Source organism: Hippichthys cyanospilos, chromosome 5 (genome assembly GCF_059441005.1).
Source record: "Hippichthys cyanospilos isolate Australia breed blue-spotted pipefish chromosome 5, RoL_Hcya_1.0, whole genome shotgun sequence".
Lineage (NCBI taxonomy): Eukaryota > Metazoa > Chordata > Actinopteri > Syngnathiformes > Syngnathidae > Hippichthys > Hippichthys cyanospilos.
The window spans coordinates 22,884,987-22,903,853 of NC_142373.1; positions in this window are offsets into that span (position 1 = coordinate 22,884,987).

An 18,867-nucleotide genomic window follows, 5' to 3' on the forward strand; every position below is an offset into this window, starting at 1 on the left:
GTAGCGCTCAGTGAAGAGCGGATTAATATGATCACTGTTTATAAACCTCATTTACGGATGGAGTTTAATATAAAAAAAAATCAGTTCGCAGCCTGTTTAATGTGCATGTGTAAAAATAAAGTCAGAACTCTAAAAACGCTCCGTAAGAAATATATGAGGTTTTACAGGACTTAAAGTTGATGTACAAAATAAATGGGTCGAACGAGTTTTTTTTTTTGATCCAATGCATTTTTATTAAACAGATGCATGATTAATTACATATTATTATAATTGTACAACTTATTGCATTACAATGGCTATTGCGTCATATGTGTTCATCCATCCATCATCCATCCATTCAGCCATCCGTCGTCCATCCATCCTCCCTACACTGCTTAATATACGCTTGGGTTGCTCGTGAGTTAGAGCAGTCTATAGTACTTATCCCAGTAGTGACATTTGCGCGAGAGGGGTGCAGACCCAGGACGGATCGCCAGCCAATTGGAGACCACATAATACAGTTTTGGCAAAAACAATTTACACAAGCATTTAAACTTAATAAACTCTTCAAAGAATCAAACGTGCATGTTATTGGTACACAATTTAGTGATGCAGCGTAAGCATAGCTCAGAAACCCCATTAAAGAATGAGAACTATAAACTCCAAACAGAAAAGTTACATCATAGCTGTCATTTTTCATGTGATATGTGTTTAGCTAGTCCATCTGAACAAAACAGATACCTCCTGGAAAATTCTATTATTGTATTGTGGAATTTTACTGCCTCAAACAGGTTTCTAATGAATATTTAAATGTTAAGTAAAAACAGAAATCTTGAAAGCCAAAGATGAAGACGGAAACTTTTAATCTTAACTTTCTTGTCTGTGATCACAGCAGGTGTCACAATCAGATATTCCCCATTGTGTTGTTTATTAATAATATTGTTTAATAAAAACTAAATTCATATTTGGCGGCATACTTCCAATTTGTTTTTGGCATGAATCTGGTCCCCGAACATCGACAAAGATACTCCAGTTGCCCGTAGAGAACGAATCGCTTTGATTGCGCACTTTTAGATGCAAAAGAATTAATGAAATATGCATGTCACCAGTCTCTTGTGTGAAGATCCGCTGGGTTTTGTCTGAAGTTGTTGTGATGGTAAACTTCAAGGACATGTACTATTTTTTTTCTTTATAAAATATTCACTTAACTACAACTTAAAGTCAAAGCATGGTCAGTGAAGGAGGGAGCTCAACTGAAAAAGCAAACCTTTGTGCATGTTTGAGTATTCACCCATCCATCTTCAACACTTCATTTATGCAGAAAATAGAATGCTACCATTGTGCAAATATATTTATACACGTTAGCACAATTTGTGGCGTACAGATAAAAAATATGAATGATCAAATAAAACATGTATTTTATTGTTAATGAGACTAACAAAAGCAACACACTCGACATTGCAGTATAATTAGGATACAAATGTGCCCAGCATATAATTACAAATATGGAAAAATAAAATATGAGGCCCACTCATGCTGGGCAGCATAAGCTCCAGATCCCAGCACCCTGTATTTAGTCGAAAACGTACAATGAAACTTGCAGTAGTGTTGCTTGTGTTAAAATGTGATCAGGATCATTATGACTATCCCTCAGCAATAAAGACCACAAATACTGCCACTTAGCTGACATTGGTGGCAATAAACGTGCATAGACAGCTCCTGCAGTAACATTCATTCACGTCCGCACACATCCGAGAGGAAGAGAAGTTGCCCGCTGCAGTCAACTTGAGTAAAGGCCGTGAGCCAACCGCTCGTTAATGAGACGTGAAAGCCAAAAAGTCATTTTGTCCTGGGTGGAGTTGTTGCGTGGTAGCCTTCACAGCCAAGGAAGATGGAGAATAGCTGGCATTAATGAGGAACAACGCAGCAGGCAGGGGCACAGAAACCATCACTTAAAGAGCCAAAATGGATGTTGGATGAGTTAACGTCTTCTAATAATAATAATAAAGATGCATAAGTGCAAAGTCAGCATTCTGGAGTTCAAATATTATTTTGCACAGCTACACCTTGATGAGCTCATTATAAACTCAACGGGAGAATTTTTTGACCAAGAGATGTATATTTTGGGGTAAATTATCGAGCAGCAGGGGAGGGTCATTGAATGTGTTTGAAACCATTGCATCTAATGATTTTTAGGACTCCAAACATTCCTGTTGGGATCCATAACTTTTTAATTTTGCGAGTTCCGGGGACTCAATATTTTCTCAAGCATTGGAAACGGGGCACATTGCAATATCATTAAACGAGCTTCACGGGTCACGTATGTATGCTCCGAGATGCAAACAACATGTTTTCCACAGCCTCTGTCCATCTTTGCACACCTCTGCGTGGAGACAGACTTGCTCTGATGCTGGTTATTTAACAGATCAGCGCAGGCCGGCGGAACTGAGAGAAGGAGGATTGTGCTGCTGTGGGGGTGGCAATTTCACTCATGGAAAATCAAAGCTGCGCCTTTCAATGGGGAAAACACATCTGCACAGTGAAGTGGGTACTTGAAGGCTGTACCCAAATTGAAATCGCATGGCTCTTCTGTTGTTTAAACTTTTACAAAGTACAATCTGATTTTTACGGGACAGATTGAGACCACATTCGGGAGATACTGTCATATAATATGTTGAATTGTATATACTGAGAAGCGACACAGTGGAAGACTGGATAGCGCACTTGTCTCACATCTGGAGGTTGAGGGTTCAATTCCAGATCCTTCATAAGTGGAGCTTGCATGATTCCTCCGTGCCCATGTGTGCTTTCTCTGGGTACTCCTATTTCCTCCCACATTCCACAAACCTGCAGAGGAGGTAGATTTGATATTCAGAACTGCCCTTTGTGAGTGTGAATGGTTGTTTTTCTCTGCGTGCCCTCTGACTGGCTGGAAATCAGCTCAAGGTGTACGCTAACCAATGCCCGAATGTAAACTCCAGCCTGCATGTGATCTTTGGAGGACAAGGCGTTAAATGTGTTTCTAAAGGTAACTACATCAGCACAACATCGGTGCCACAATGGATGCTCCGACTGGGGACTGGGTGCACCAATGTGTCAAGTAGTACAGAGGGAAGCAGTTCAAACTTAAGCAGCCAAATCCAAAATAATGAAATTACTTGGAGCGGAGCGCCTCTCTAAACACACCTGGTCACAAATGAGTGTAAGGGTGTCGGGGTGAATTTCATAAACACGCCGTGGCGGGATATACTGTCTATAACATTGGGAGGAAAAAAGCATTGTGTAAATTTAATGAAATATTTTAGCTTTGAAAGTGTCTCATCTTACTTCAGCCTCAAAAAATCCATAGTTGTTAATATCCACGAGGCTACCGTATATATTCTATGAATGCTTACATGTGATGCAAAGCTTTTCTAACATGCATTCAGCCATTACATGAGAGAGCATTGAGACGATTTCTTCTGCTGAAGGACTCTTTTGTTCTCTACGTGAGGCCGAAGGACAGCCAGGTGGCGACGGTGATCCTCTCTGATAAGGGCTCTGACATCAAGACGAGCACCTGGGGGACTGTCGTCCATCGCGAGATCACCAGGCGAGGGCCTCCGCAGGAAAGCATCTGATCAGATCAGATTTACATTTTGCTGCCATGGCATTGCAGAAACACATTGTGTGTGTGTGTGTGTGTGTATGTATATATATATATATATATATATATATATATATATATATATATATATATATATATATATATATATATATATATATATATATATATATATATATATATATATATATATATATATATATATATATATATATATATATATATATATATATATATATATATATATATATATATATATATATATATATATACACACACACACATACTTACCACATACCACATACTTATCAAATTACATTAGGCATACCTGATGTTAGGGCAAACAATTGCTGTTAAAATGTATACAAGTGTACCGAATATTTTTCCAGATGAATTTATATTTCATACCCTTTCAAAATATCAGCTAGTAACTGTTTATATATACAAGTGCCATTAGACTAATGCCCAGCCGTTGTCAAGTCACCTTGAATAAGACCAGCATAAAATAATGATATTGAAATACTATGATGAATATACATTTTAAAAAATGTGGAGTAATATTGAATTAAAGAAATCTATTAAAGTTTATTTTGTCCAAAATTTTAAGTACAGGCATACTTCTGCAGTTTTGAATAAAAAAAACAAAAGTTACATGAGGTTTGAGGTATGAATTCCTGACCCTCAAGTTGGTAAACAGCCAGAATTGCACCACTCAGTGCTGCCTCGCTTAAAGTTTCTGACTTTACTAGTTTTTTTTTTTTTTTTTTTTAAACACAAATGGACTTTTTTTTCAATTTAGTGAGTTTACATATTTTAATTTACAGATGAGTATTGTATGCTGGTAGTCCTATGCAGGTAATGTTGAGTTAAATTGATTGGTTGTCTCAATTTATAACCAATCTTTGGGTTTTACCATAAAGGCATTTTCAAGATGATTCTCATTAAAAGTTTGACATGAGCAAGTCAGATGAGTGAACGTGTCAATAATATATACATATAGAACCTCCAGCTGTTGCACTGACATTTTGTGTTGACCGTGGATTATCAGGTCTCTTGGAATTGTTATTTATTTATTTTTTTATTAATTCATTTATTTCAGTTTTTTTTCATCCCATCAAACCCAATGTAATTTTAAATGATTTTAAATTGTATATTATTGTTTGTAAGCTTGCTGTTGTGTGTTGGAGTTGATCACTACTGCTGTTGTCCAAAAGTTTAACTAAAATGTAACTGTTTTCATGTTTTTGGCAGTGTGACTGTTTAGTATGAAAAAGAAAAAATGAAACTCAGCCAGTGTCCTACAGTAAAAGCTCACTGGCCATCCCATTGTATGGGTGAAAACTTGATAATAGTGCATCCATCCATCCATTTTCTAAAACTGCTTATCATCAAAAGGGTCGCAGGTGTGCTGGTGCCTATCCCAGCTGACTTCGAGCAGAAGGCGGAGGGCACCCTGATCTGGTTGCCAGTCAATTACAGGGCACACAGAGATGAACAACCATTCACACACCCAATCACACCTGAAGACAATTTAGTGTGTCCAATACACCTGCCATGCATGTTTTTGGAGTGTGGGAGGAAGCCGGCGTGCCTGGAGAACCCACACCGGCACGGGGAGAACATGCAAAATACACACAAGGTCCCTGAACTGTGAGGCAGAAGTGCTAACCACTGTTCCACCGAGCCCCCTTACTTGTTAAGGTCCTGCTTGTTATAATAATGTTGTGGCTTATGAGTGCATTTACGGCCAGTCAAAATTGAGTTTTGACTTATTTAGCTTTCCAGTTGTCTTTGACATCTACAGCGGTGAATAGCAGTGAATGGGTTAATACCCGTCAACATTTGTGGCGGGGTACTTAATGATATGGTGGAAATTTGTACTTCACAGCTGTCAAAAGGTGTGACGGCATACCTCATGTTATGACTGGTGATAGTATACTTCATACCCTTCTAAACAACCACGAGCCAGAACACTTACTTGCCTGCAGCCAGACACAGACATTAAGTCCTGTCTTATTCCATTACCTTAACTCATCCACTCCACAGGTGTCTCTGGCCCCTTAAATGACAGAGCTATCACAACACATCACGACTCAGAGTGGAAGAGTGGCAGCACCCAGCCAGCAACTTGCCCAGTGCGGGCCCCTGGGTGGAAAGATAGGAAGGATACGGGATTATACCCTCCAAGCCCGACAACTACTTCCATCCAAGAGGTCAATATTAAAAAAAAAAAAAAAAAAAGTGAGAATTTGGTCCAAAAAAAAAAGCCATGTGAGACCTGGTCTACGATGAGATCCCCGCTGTTGCCTTCTCCCCGGTGATGCTCACAAAAGTGTTGCGCCTAAAACCTTGTTGCCACCACACCCCTCAGGCCCCCAGATGATTGACAGCCCGTCACATTATTTTACAGCGGCGCTCATGGAGGAAGAGGCAGAGAGAAGGAAAAAGAGAGTGTGTGAACAAAAGAGCGGAGTAGTGATACTGGGGTTAGTGCTAAGTGTAGATACACACCCTAAGGACCTTCCAGTACATACAGTAGTGGAGCAGCTGTGATGTGGATGCAGTGTGTGTGTGTGTGTGTGTGTGTGCGTGTGTGTGTGTGTGTATATAACAGAAATGTGCAGATGTTTGTACATCTGGTGTATAATGCGGATATTTAAAGCAGGATGGTGAAAAGATTTCTTCATTAGATGGTGATTATTATATACAGTAACTGTAGGCTATGACTGTTATTCATGCAAGCTATATCAGTTGAAATCTATTCATTGTATGACTTTGCAAACCCATTCGGCGGTTAAACATTAAGTGCAGGATCTGCATTGTGGTATAAAAGGAAGGCATTCCTCAGAGGGCTCCAATGTCTTTTTTTTTTAAGTCAAAATGCAAAAAGGACAAAGAATTACAGAACTCAAACAAGCAGGGGTGTTGTGACTTGGCAAAAAGCTAATTTTCACGAAACAGTGAGTAGAAATAGGACAGTTATTGCTTTGTTTCACCAAAGTTGCGGTTCAACATCAATCTACTATAATGCCCTTGTTAAGCCTGCGGATCAGTGCAAGTGGCGCATACAGCAGCGCAGACACATCCTGAAACACAAATACCATCCCATTCCTATGTTGACAACATTTCTGGCCATGTTTAGGATGCAGCTAATATCAAAAATAAACAGAGAACATTAACTGTATAATTTGACACTTGATGAGGAAACAAATATGTATGCAAGCAAAAGTATTTCTTTCTTCAGTGTGAAGGTTGCCACTGTTAATACGACCACCTGATGCCAGAAGACCCCAAAGGCACCCAATATCATCCAAAAATCATCTTTTTAAAAGTACCTGTCATTCCATTTGTGACAAAGTGACAAACTCTGACACTCATTCACCATGAAATCTCACCGTGTGGCTCACTACGAAACTGTAGCACCTCATCTTCGCTAAAGGTCAACAACCTTGGGCAACATGGAGAGAATCACGTTCCAGATGGCTCAAAATAGAAACAGCAGAGGTAAAACATTTCGGGAAATGTAAATCATGGAAGCAAATCTGTTTGGTCACATGCGTTCATACCTCTCAGGATTTGGGCCAGTGCATCTTTGCCACTCAGATTAGATTGATGGCTGTCACATAGCAACTTGCGTCAAGTTGCAGACAGAGAAGTGACAACCGAACGACATTGACTTGTTGCTACTACTGTCACTTATAGGTTGCGTCGACGCACTCCCCAATAAAAGTTAACTTAGAGTTGTTTAGAATTCTTTTCTCCAATTCACGCGATTAAAGGGTTTAGATTACGTTAACCCAAACCCTAACCCTTAGATTACGTTTTACATTACAAATACATGTTTTTTGTGTTCCTCAGCCAGGTTTGCCCCAAGATCTCGATAAAGCAATGCAGACATTGCAGTCATTTGAATTATCCACAAAATAATTATATGCAGTTCTTATCTCATTCACAAAAATGTCAATATTATGATTATGGTTGTGGGATTAGCAAATTCATCGTGAACAATTAATGACAGTCATACTCCAAGCATTATTTTTTTATGTTGCGTTAATCACATTTTTGATCGCTAACTTTAAGCTTTCTGTTCGCTGATTAGATCCGTTTTAATACATTTGGTTTCTTTTGGGTTGAGTTGCTGGGGGTTGGGAAACAAAGCTTAATAGCAACCTGACTTGAACACTGATTGGCTGTAAGTGGGTTTGACATAACCTGATAGGCTCCTGTTGTGAGTGAGAGGGCAAGTTCAGGGGCAGAAGGAAGACATAATAATGGAAGCGCGTGTGAAAGTGTCGGTCCGATAAGTGGTAAATTAAACTTAAAACACTGATGGTACCTTTGATAGTGACATGCATTCTTTGTTAAAAGGCCTTTTTTTTTACTCCAGAATCAGTTCTGTGACTGCAGCCACAGTTAATAAAGGCAAAGACGGTAATGTAGCGACTCATAGCAAAGCTCTTTGGCAAACCAAACTGTGTTTGAGCAAGTCTGCAATGGACAGGATGCACAATATTTTATTTTGTTCATGTCTAATTATTTGTCAATTGAGAGAAAAAAAACTGCTACATTCCTTCCTCATGGCCAAACCAAAATGTTGCAGCAAAAACTGGGGGCTCGTCTTAAATATATCAAAAGGTAAATGGTTACTACTGCAATTAAGTAAATCTCTGATAAAGAAAATAAATGACTGAAGACACTTTTATTTAAAATGGTTGTATATCAATGTTTTGATCTGCCATAATATCACATGGTATCAAAAGTTTTAGTGTTGCGTTTGAATTTTTGTTTTGTTCTTGTTTTCTTGCCCTTTGTTTGAGTGTCTTGTTAGTTTGATTTTGTCCATCTGTCTTTGTCAACCCGCCTCTTTGTGTTATCCTACCAGCTCCCTGCTCCAATTGTTTCTTGTCAGATGTTCCTTGTTGCCTAATTAGTTTGAGTGTATTTAGTTTCCTGTTTACTTTCACTTCCTGTCGGATCGTTGTCATGTCTACCTGCTTGTATATTGTCTTGTTTACCCGCCAGCCTGTCTGTGTAGTTCTTGCTGTCCTCTTTTTCCCGCATCCTGTTTTTGCTTACACTTTTTGTGAATTAAATATGGCTTTCTGCACTTATGTCCTGCCACCGAGCTTCCCTACAATTGGGTCCACAATCCCCCACATCCATGACAAACCTTGACAGGTTGAGGACTTTTCTCTAATTTTTTTAAATGAGAATAAAAAGAGTCTTAATTACCAGAAATTAATCAAATTATTAAATTTAATGACATCACTAATAAAGATAATAGTTTGAGCCCATAAGCCTACTTGACTATTGATATTGTGGATGTAACGTTTAGAGGCATTTCAAAAACCCTCCTGCCTGATTTAGTGCAAAATATACTTATGCAAATACCCATCCATCTTAAACTCTTATCTTCACAAGGGTGCTGCAGTGGTGCTATCTAAGCTACCGTCGGGCAGCAGGCGAAGTACACACTGTTATGGTTGCCAGACAATCGCAGGGCACATAAAGACAAACAACCATTCATACCCACAGACTGATTAATGTTCCTCCAAAGAGCACAGGCATGTCAAAAGTTTGTCCAACATAGCAACAGTAGCTAAGGGGATGTGGGTGTGTCGAACCCCAAAGACGTCCCCGTAAGCATCTGAGGCCCCGCTTTAATTGTTCTTTTTCACCAACCTCAAGCTCTCACACTGAGAGGTGTAGGCTAATCTCTCTGGGTAGCCCCCCTCTCTCCCCAACATCGCCTGTCATTCCACTTTGTAGAAAAAAAAAAAAAAAAAAACACCCTCCCCTTCTTTCTCCCTTTGGAAGTCTGCATTAAACATAGAGACCGTGCATGGGTGAGTGATTCAACAAATTGCCAGAGCCAATAAATGGGTAAGAAAATGATCTATATGCCACCAGTCCTTACCTTATCTTTTTGTCTGATGCGTTTAAATAAACATGATCTTTGCTTATTGCATTTAGTTAAGAGCGTCCCTCCACATGCTTGACTGCTTGTGTCCATCAACTGGAGGGAGCCCAGCTAACACACATGAAACCCGCTACAGCTGCTGCTCTAACCTTTGAGTGTCTCCTAAGGAGCGCAGTGATATTTGCACTTAATAAAATTATGCCTACCGGGAGAATATGCCGCTGACATTTGCCATTTGTCAAGTTGAGGTGGCAGCGAGAGCTTTATGAGTCATTAGTGTTCCGGAGTGTGTGCGTCTGTGTGTGTTTGAGAAAGACAGAGTTAATCAGCCCGCAGTGACAGTCATTGCTGAGTGTACAAGTCAGAAATATCCACTAACATCACCCTGTTTTATCAGCTTAAAAACCCATTTAACATTTGTTATAAATTATTCCGTATGTCTTTTCCTTTTTTTTATGATGTTCTTTTAACTGCTAGACATTTAATGTTGAAACTCCACACAAGTGGTTGAATTTAGTACTCAGTCAAACTGAAAAATAAAGCATTTCAACAATTTTCATGTACTTCTGTTCAGTGTTTTAGAGGCTTGGTTGTTTGATTCTATTATTTGAATAGGTTGTGGTCATGTAAAGCAGTATTTTACCAAGCTGGCAAAAAAATAAAACATAAAATAAATAAAAAACATACATAGAACAGTGTACTTCACATGTGAAGCGGCTTTTTTCATTTTAGACAAAATCTCAAGCAGTACAGCCAGGAAATTTGACTGTTTTACTTTGTTGTAAGCTGACTTGCTTACTCATTAAAAAAAAAAAAAATCTTAACCGGTGTGTTATGGTTCCAACAAAACACTAATTCTCTGATGTCTGCTGGGGTGCCTCAGAATTGGTGACTGTGATCATATGAAGTGACTTTTCTTCATAACTTTCCCAAAGTCTGGGACCAACCCTGAGAAATGTCTATGCTGGGTTCAAACATGGAAGTCAGTGGTGTCAAACATAATGATATGCTGTTATCTTACCAGTGCAGTTCTCCTCCGGCATCTTCACTCGCATCCTTTCCACTGGTCCACTTTTTTCACCGCACATAACCAGTGCTCTATCAGGTGTAAGTCCAACGGTTTGTCCGAGGGCAGTTTAATGTTGGCTACACTTTGACATACATTTTCAAACTTGTTATTTCCACCTGTAGTCCTGTGCCCTGATTTTATGTCCAATATTTTCTCTGTAATGCACATATTGGAGTCCACTCCACCAATGAAGATAGCTAGCTGTGCTGCGTCAAGTCATGTCAGCACTTTCATCCACAGCAAGGAAGTATGCTATCATTCCGCTGGTAACAAATGGAGTTTGACCGTCACTGATCTGGTGACTGTGAAAGCCTAAACAGTGGCTTTTGATGATCTCAACGTTATCGCAGGTCCCGATCATGCTGAAGCCGTGATAAATATTCCCGCCGCCTTCCTGCTAAATAGATCAACAACAGCAGAAACAGCATTCAGTCATTTCTTTATACTCTTTCTCTTTGCTTCCACACAATGCGACTCCCCATGCACAAATAAACTTTTTTCTCACTTGCGCACACATGAATTAAATATGCTATTCCAAAACCAAATATTCATACAGAACAGAAGGCAAATGGTTGGGAAAACACAAGACAAAACTTCAGCATGTCCACAAAACAAAATAAAATACAAAGTCCACATTTGGTACACAAACGAAATGTGTTTCCCTCTCTGTGTGTCAGTTCTTCACTGACCAGAAACAAAGTGGCCGGGCGACAAAGGAAAGCTGTTATACTTTGGTATCTGATCAGTACAAAAACTTTCAGTTTGAGAGAACACTAACAAGAATTGTAAATCTCAGATGTTATTTTCATGAATTGTGACATTTCACACATGTATAGCCAAAAAAGTGCACACCAGACGAATCCCCCAAAGAAAGTAAAATTTGATCATTTGCGACAGCTCAGGTACAAGCTGACAATTGCAATTTTCTTTCTCTTGTCTGTTTTACGCAGCCAATTGGGATGTGAAAAGAGACGCCTTAGTACAATCAAGGTTGTTTACCAAATGTAACCTCCTGCTCATTCCCTATCACACATTGATCAAGAAACCAGAACACACAAACACAACTGCGCAAACCAAATCAAATACAATCAAAGAGTTAACACAAGAAAGAATTACCCCGTCCTTCATGCTTTGTGTGATGTGTTCAGCTCAGTTCTTCTTCTTCTTCCAGACATGTAGCGAAGATTTGATTTGGAAAGATGAGGATTTGTGATATCTGCCATGACAGTATCCCAACAAATGATTTGAACTGTGAAGAAAGAAAAATAAGTAAGTGGTCTAAGCACTTGGTCACAACTTTGATGCAATATGCAATATTTCAGTGCTTACTATGTACAAATGTATTATTCCAGAATTAAGCGTCAACAAAACAACACAAGAAATTGGATAATTTCATGTGAACTTTGGTGTTGTGTTTTCCACAAAAACAAGTGATAAATCATACTAGATTTGTCCAGCAGACCCAAACACTCTTTTTACATTAGCTAATATCATGTGGTCTGCCGTTTGTTTATTTAATTAAAGACATTACATTTTACTGTTGATTTAATTTTAATAAATTTAATTATAAATTAATTAATAATTATAGTGTTGGATGTAACTGGATTGTAAATCGATGCTGATCAATGCTGACTGTCACAACAGTCAGAGCAATTTATTTGATGTCATTTCTACAGACACATGTCGCTCATGTTTTATTCTCTTCCTAAGCTAAAAAGATTTTTGTTACATGGCTGGTTTGTGTTTTTGTTGAGAAACAACTTTAGATAATGGCAACGGTTAAAAATGGCAAAGCTAAAACAAATGTTTTGACAGTTACAAATGAGATACTGTATGAGCAAAATTGCTCATTTGGACTCAAAGAAGGTGTGACAAGAGAGAGGGAAAAACAACAATCAATGGGGGTGTTTAAGTTTTGGGGTTTTTTTTTCAAATTCAAGATCTAGGGATGTGTTTTTTACTGGTGCACAAAATGAACTGTGTATGAACATCACCTTGTTTAAAGATCAAGACCAACACAGAATCAACACTCAAAACAAATCACAAAGCTGCAAATCATCGTGACTTCCAATCTTGCCTTTGAGAAATGGCAGCAGAAATGTGTGGCTTCAGGAATAGAAAAGATCTTCCAAATATGAAATGCTTCAAAGAGTAATGATTTTCCGATTATAATATTTCAATTATTAAGTCATGCAGAGTCTGCTAGCAACACTTTTATTATCAGATGAGGGTTAGGGTTTATTTGATTATTAATTTATTCGACAACTTGTGAATGGCATCAAATGTGGGGCTCTGTCCAGGTTTAGGACTTTGTACAGTAAATAAAAAATACGATAATTAAATCTGAACACAATTTTGAGTCATACGTTAACTTGGTACCTATTGTTCAAACACAACCATTAATTGTAACAGATGAGCCCATTTGAAGTGTACAGAATTGTTTTGTAACTTTTAAACCTAAGAAATATAATTTAAAGTGACAATACGTTAGGTCAGGCAAATCCGGCCCGCCAAGTGCCTCTTGTAAAACTCAGTTCCAAAATCTTAACTTGTCATGTATAGTAAATAATAAAGTTGAAAATTTGCAAAATGTTTTGGGGGTTTTTGTTTCAGTAAATTCAACAATAAATCAACAAACATTTATCCTTTACATCTGATTTCAAAACCACAAAGCCACTAATTTGTTGTGTACAATAATAATACTACAACACTATTTAAAATGGACTTTGTTTCCTTATCATATCGGCCCAATGAGAGAAGTTGGAGCTACACAGTGGCCCGTGACAAAAATGAGTTTGACACCGCTGCGATAGGTGCATGGAGACTATTGGCATTTCCGTTAACTGACAGGGTCATTCGACATCTTGTGTATGTCCTTGATGTTGTTTCAGAGAAAGACACCAATTATAAGTAGTCAAGGAGGCCAATAATCTATATTTGGAGCAGATATTCCATAGGAAAAAAAAAGGCACCAGCATTTATTTGAAAATGTCAAACTCGAGTTCTTAAGTTTGTTGAACTGTCTCAAAGCATATGTATGTACATACTGAGCTTGATGTGTTTGGTTAAAAAAAAAAGAAATACATTTTATTCATATACATTTTTGTTGTAAAATTTTAACATTCAGGAAGCTCCCAGAGTTATCATAAACATAAACAGTCAAATGAAAACTACACGACTGTAAATGATGCTCTCTCATATTTTTCTCAAAACGTCACTTCGTTTTAAACTAAAACACAGGACGTTGATGTTTCTAGGGTCATCAAAATTTCCTATAAAGTTACCAAAAACTATATACAGAATTAGATCACCAAAGTTAAATATAGTTTTAAATTTATTCATTTTGGATAATCGATTTTTTTTTATAATGGCAGTATTCATCAAAATGTCAAATATTAGCGCAGATAATTGGTCTGGCAAATTATTAATAAAAAAAAATAGCTACTTGTCTAAAAAGCAAGTGGCCAAAAGACTTTTAAAAAAAATGCATGAAAAGAGTTTTGGGGAAACTTAGTTTTTCATCTCCTATTACCTAGTTGCGTTTTGGGAACTTGACAACTTTTCGCATGTAACATCGTCACGTTGACGCATTCTTCCCTCGTGCTCACAAAACCACTTTTCTGCCATTACCTTTCATTATGCGCTTTCCTCCGTAATGTCACATCCATTTTCTGCTCCCTCACTCCCAAACGACCATATGCATGCACAATTTAGCATAATAGGAGAATTAAAAAACACAAAATTATAAGGTAATGTCTCACCAAGGGCTATACATATTCACATTAAAACGCTTTCTCGGTGGTCTGTAAGATTGCTCTCTGCGGGGAATATTAATTGTTTGAGCACAGCACCCCCTGCAGGCATGCATTAGTCCGTGCCAATAATACCCTCGGTGGGCGCACGAAGTCTTAGGTAACCTTTCTCTGCAATTACAGGCCTTTCTGCTTTGATCGGTGCGTAATTGAATTGGTTTAAGCACTTATGATTTCTCTGTGAAAATTCGACCCATATTTCAGTCTCCCCTGCGAGATCAGACAAAGCTCGGGTGGCCCTGTAATTAAAGGAGCCAGGTGTACAAGTAGGGGAGCAGGCGACCACAGTCACTTGTATGGGACTGATTAGGTATTTAGTGAAAATGAGATTTCGCTGCTCGGGAGGACAAACTGCGCCATCGTACTCGGTGTTCCGTGTTCGGTGGGGTGGCAATCGACTGGTGCACCAATCGAAAATGACTTTTTTGGTCCATGCCATTTGCACGAGGCTTGGTGGTCTAAACATGGGGGCACATCAAGCATGAAAGGTGGTTTTTGATTACATTTTGGAGACCATTTGGAATATTAATATTATGATGTTTGAACAATGAGTAGGGAAAGCATTTTCTATTGAACAAAAACTAAAATCATTTAAATTTATCGGCACCCTCACAAGTTTGCCAAAATTAATAAATGTGCAGTAGTGTGTTTGAGAGTTTCAATCATCCTAACAAATGTGAAGCTGCTAAGTCGCAGGTTAAGCCAATCACTATTCACAGTACCATTTTCTTCCTGGAAAAAAACAAAACAAAAACAATCAAGGTAAAGATGCTGTTTATGTGGCAACCTCAAACCAAAAAGCCAAAAATGCTAGGTCAAAAAGTGACACTTTGGTCTTTGGGGAGTGACAGCTGCGGCCAGTGGATGAACGCCAAGCGACTGAATGGAAAACAAGTGAGCTTCACTACTTTAATTTTAGAACGGAATGGATTTTAATCAACACATTATGCCGGTTGTTAATTGCTTTTCCCACCTGCTGCTGAAATAATTAGCTACTTTTCCAAATTATTGGAGTAATAGCCATCTGTTTGGTAGCGCATAGACAGGATCTGTTCTGGACATAGTGGAGATGCTGACATGAGATACAGGCGGCTGATAACGCCGATATCTATGAAGCCAAAAAAAAACTTTTTTTTTTTTTCAAAAATAAGCAAAATATTAAAATTGTTATTTTAATATCTTGCTTATTTAACAAAATGTAAATGACAATGGTGAATAGGTGCACTCCATTTACAATTGAAAGACTTATAATATATAATCTGACAAGGAATACGATATGAACTGTAATTGTAAAGGTCAGGCTTTATCAATGTCATGTCCGAACCTGGAGGTTTTTGAAGGATACGCCATCAATTGAAGAGGAGTATTTCAAGAAACATTCGCATGATGAAGTCATGCATGTATAGTTAAATGAAGGTTGGCTATTGCAACTTGTTCCAGGCTGTTATTGACTCTGGCCCGCAGTCATCTGAGGCCCCAGCTAGCCCGCAACCATACTGAGGACAACCGATACAGTAAATACATGAATAGAATGTGCACTCTCCAATTAATTGCAATTGTCTTCCATCTTAGTGGGGGCAAATATCTGAAGCAGTGGTGTCAAAATAACATTAATGGTGACACATTGTCATTATCAATTGCTTAGTATAATTTTTAATCTCTGACTATGCTTTCTGATCCATTTTTATGCATGGGGATTCTTGTGGTTGAGTTGTCAGGGGTTGGAGAACAAAGGTCAATTATACCCTGAAGTGGACACTGATTGGCTGCCATTGTGAATGGCATAACATGTTGTGGGTGGGATGGCAAGCTCAGGAGCAGAAGGAAGACATGAAAAAGGAAGCACAGTGAGAATTGTCGTTTTGATAAATAGTACATTTAACTTTGAAACGCCACCTTTGATAAAGACAGGGTCGTATGTTTTTTATAAGAGGGTGCTTGCTAACCACAGTAGCGGTTTAAGTTTAGCTTACCTCATGAATCAGTTAACGATAGCAAATAAAGACGCGAGCAATAGCAAAGCAATTTGCCAAACTAATTTCGAGAACACCTCACGTTCGAGCAAGTTTGCGACGGACAGGATGATGTTTAACTTTAATGTTATTTTTTTAAATCATTTAACTATGAAAGAAACCAGCACCATTACTCCTGATGGTCAAAACTAAAGATTGCAGCCAGCCCTAGACTCAAATGTGTCAGAAGTTAAATAGATACAACTGCATCTATTAAAGAAAATAAATGACTGAAGCCACTTTTTGATGCTGTTTATCGATCTCTTCTGCCACAACGCAATGTGCCAAAAAAATAAACTAAAACTTGAGGATTTTCTTCCACGAGCACTAATTTGAAGATATATGGTATTAACGCTTCATTTGTGAAGAGTGATCGACACACTAGGAGCTCAATAAGAGCATGCCATCTGTTCATTAATTGGGGAACAGCAAATGTAGTCGCAGAGCATTCATGCATTACTAACAAAGAGTGGACATCTACCATTGCCAAAGAGTGGACATCTAATGGAGCGCTGGCCACCACTTAAATAATGAAAGGTCAGTGGTGAAAGATGGAGTTGGCCAATCATCGGTACAAGGTGTCTATTGGAGCTTCATCAAAGCTTCATAATCGAGACATGGTTGTGTATTGGAGCGGCCGACATTTAAGAAAATACCATATTGATGATTTCAACTGTTCAACAGTTTGCATCTTGAGTGGTAGTCTTTTAAGTCAGTAGAACAAGAAAAGGTGTGCTCCGCCAAAGAGACGGTGCAGCTCTTAAAGTAACATCTCACCAGGAGGGGAACAAGCCTGTGCAGCCAATGGTGGACTTTAATTATAGGTAATCTCCACTCTCAGACAGACACTGCACTTAAGAACTTCCTGGCCAATTACCAAAGTGCCTTAAGTAAGCTGCAGACATCCATGATAGAAAGTGACGGGCGGAGGGGGGTGAGAGAAAAACAACAGGCCCCGAATGAGGCGGCGTCTTACGCGGAGGCAATTAAAAGACACAAATGTTACACCACGCAGGGCTCAAATGAGAAGAAAAGAGGAGAAGGCCTTTGATGAGTCGGTTGTGAGCTTAGTTGAGTTTAAGAGGCGATGATGGTGGAGGAAAAAAAAGGGTGAGCAAAAAGGGGCAAATTAAAGACAGTTGATTAGCACCAGGCCCGGTGTCACACTGTTTCCCTCCAGGACCATATGTCACACGGAGAACTCACTCGTCGAGGGCCTGGAATGTGCCACCAAAAGTCAGGATTTCTATAAAGCAAACTGGGCGTCCCACCGGCAGCTGATTCTCTGCTGCGCTCCCTCATGTTCATTATCAAGCAAGGGCCAGCGCACACTCGGTGCTAAATTACGAGGCTTTTGAATGGACAATCCAAGAGCCTGTCTCCTTTAATGGGTTAATTACGCATCTAACAAGGGGCCTTGTTCAGGGGGAAACACTGGCCTTGATGAAGGTTAGCACATTAGTCAATTGGTTCTGAAACTAACCCTGAATGATTGTCAAACAAACTAATGATAAGGGGGAAAAAATTAATGCCCCCATTCAAAAAAAAAAAAAAAATGTAAAAACTTGCTTGCGATGTTTGCGTCCTCTTGAATTTCCTACAACTGCTTACTTGACACCGTCATAAGATGCTACTTTTAGAAATTTTCACACTGTTTTACTGCATTATTTGCAGTAGGCTATATTATATTTTGGACATAATCCATTAAATGCATGAATCTAGATACAACGGACCCCCAGTTTACGACGCCCCTGACTTACGTTTTTTTGTCTTTACAACATGGACTGAGACATTTTTTCGTCCCCTCTTTGTGACATTTTTATTCGCCTTACGACATCAAAAACAACAACTTCTTTTCTCAAACATGGCAGTCAGAGTGCACACTCATACGTCACTGCACACGTCCCTGCTTACGTCACTACAATGCTGATCTGGTATTGATTCGCATCACGACTCACGAAGATACTGGTCTGCTATTGGTCGGCTTCCTGGCATCACTAGGATGCCGGTCGGCTAGTGGTCAGCGTCATGGTGTCAAGATGGCGACATGCTAAAGATATTAACTCGTAGGAGTGCTTACAATATTGTATTTATTGTGCATTTTACTGCTTAATTCAAACTTGAATTGCTTAGGCATGGATCGCAAAATTGCAACAATCGCAAAAAGTAAGAAGATGATTAGTATGGAAATGAAGCTGCAAATAATTGAGAAATACGAAGAAGGCTAAGCTAGCCTAGTGCTAGCTACCCTCACTAGGGAATATGGCCATAACAAGCTCGTCACGTCACACAAAAGTAAATAAATCCTTTAAATAATTTTTATTTACTATTTAATAGTATACATGTACTGTATATTACTGTATGTATAAGTAGCACTTACCATGCTATTTTATTACTAATTTTTAATATGTATAGACAATTTTGATGTTTTTACCTTGGGTTTACACACATTAGCTAATTAACATAGGTTT